This window comes from Myotis brandtii, unplaced genomic scaffold, assembly GCF_000412655.1.
Source record: "Myotis brandtii unplaced genomic scaffold, ASM41265v1 scaffold82, whole genome shotgun sequence".
Lineage (NCBI taxonomy): Eukaryota > Metazoa > Chordata > Mammalia > Chiroptera > Vespertilionidae > Myotis > Myotis brandtii.
This window is the reverse complement of record NW_005371324.1, coordinates 4,050,330-4,052,472: the sequence shown is the minus strand read 5'-3', so window position 1 is coordinate 4,052,472 and position 2,143 is coordinate 4,050,330. Positions and strand designations below refer to the sequence as shown.

Genomic DNA, 2,143 nt, shown 5'->3' with positions numbered 1-2,143 from the left:
CACACCAGACAAGTTATTACAGAGGTCATGGAACAGAAAGGCTCACAGACAGAATTACTTATGCTGGAATCATGTGGTTCATTGAATCAATTTAAAATAGAAAGTGATGAAAAAGGAGGCCACGTTTCCCTATTACAGAGGTCATGGAACAGAAAGGCTCACAGACAGATTACTTATGCTGCAATCATGTGGTTCATTGAATCAATTTAAAATACAAAGTGATGAAAAAAGAGGCCAGGTTTCCCCGAAGGCCAGTGAGTTCGGCTCCCTCTCGCCCAGTGCTAAGTCCAGCCCAGGTCAGCCAGCCTGTCCACCCACTTCAGCTCCCAGGTCTTCAGTCCCCACTCCACCACCTTCCCGGGGCGTAGCGTGCACCTGAGGCTCCCACGGCTGCAGCCTCTTTGGCCTGGGCCAAAGCCAAGCACTCTGCCTACAGGGGCTGGTGGGCGCTGGCACCCACCAGGTCACCATCAATCAGAGCCTGCTGGCCCCGTGCAGGTGGACAATAACCCCTTTATTCATCAGGTGCACCAGGAGAAGCATGAGCAGATCAAGACCCTCAACAACAAGTTCACCTCCTTCATCGACAAGATGCGTTTCCTGGAGCAGCAGGACAAGCTGTTGGAGACCAAGTGGGCTCTACTGAGGAGCAGAAATCGGTCAAGAGCAGCCACCTCCTCGGCATCTTTGAAGCCCATATTGCTGGCCTGCAGAAGCAGCTTGAGGCCCTGCAGATGCATGGGAGATGGAGCTTCAGAGCACACAGGACGTGGTGGAAGACTTCAAGAGTAACTATGAAGTCAGAAATTAACTGGCGCGCAGCTGCTGACAATGAGTTGTGGTGCTGAAAAAGATATGGATGTTGCCTACAGGAACAAGATGGAGTTGGAGGCCAACCTGAATGCCCTGAATGAGGACATCGACCTCCTCAGGACCTTCTATGAGATGGAGCTGTCAGAGCTGCAGTCCCAGATCTCCAGATACCTCCATAGTACTGTCCATGGACGACAACCGCTCCCTGGATGTGGAGAGCATCATCGCTGAGGTCAAGGCCTAGTACGAGGAGATGATCAACAGCAGCACAGCTGAGGCTGAGATCTGGTACCAGACCAAGTTTGAGACCCTCCAGGCCCAGGCAAGGAAGCATGGGAACGACCTCTGGGAGACTCGGAATGAGATTGTGGAGATGAACGGGACCATCCAGAGGCTGTAGGCTGAGATCAACAACAAGAACCAGTGTGCCAAGTTGGAGGCCCCCATCGCTGAGGCTGAGGACCGTGGGGAGCTGGCACTCAAGGATGCACGTGCCAATCAGTGAGCTAGGCAGGACATGGCCCAGCAGCTCCAGGAGTACTAGGAACTCATGAATGGCAAGCTGGCCCTGGACATCGAGATTGCCACCTACTGCAAGCTGCTGGAAGGCAAGGAGTGCCGGTTGAACAGAGATGGAGTGGGAGCCCTGAATATCTCTGTGGTGAACACATCCGTGGTGGTGGCAACGGGCAGACCTATGGGGGAACTAGTGGTGGCAGCAGGCTTGCCTTCCAGGGAGCCATGGGCAGCAATGCCCTGAGATTCTCGAGCAGAATCCACAGGGCCTATTCCATGAGGACCACATCTGGTGCTGGCAGGAATGTCCTCAACTGAGCCCAGGTGTGGGGAGACCCATATCCCTTCCCCCCACAGTCACAAGAGATTCCCATCCTGGTCCCATCCCTGGACCCAAGACTACAAAGCAGTCTGAAAAATGATGTTAGAAGAGCTTGCAATAAACAGTCTCTTTCTGAGGCCTGGGTGAGCCCATGGCCAGCAAATAATAATAATATAATTAAAAAATAAGTAAAATACAAAGTGAAAGACAAGGGACAGGGGAACACTTAGGGCAGGCCACATGTGGGCAGAAGGACCACACTGACTGGATCTTGTTCCTATGTCCTGACTCCCTGCCACACTACCCTTCCATGTGGAGATGAGAACCAGAGGTGAGGGGGATTAAGGCGGTTCAGCAGATGGAAGATGCTTGGAGCCGGTGCCTAGTTCCTCTTTGGGAGAGATGCAAGGACAGGTGTACCAAGCACAGCTGCCACTCCCCAATTAACCTGAGGAGCACCTGCATATTTTCTGTGCATTTTCTAGGTAGAGG

At 52.8% G+C, this 2,143-nt stretch overlaps 1 pseudogene; it reads left to right on the top strand.

Moving 5' to 3' along the window:
- Nucleotides 1–285: 285 nt before the first annotated feature.
- LOC102259286 lies at nt 286–1,647 on the top strand (annotated as a pseudogene).
- The last annotated feature ends 496 nt before the right edge of the window (nt 1,648–2,143 follow it).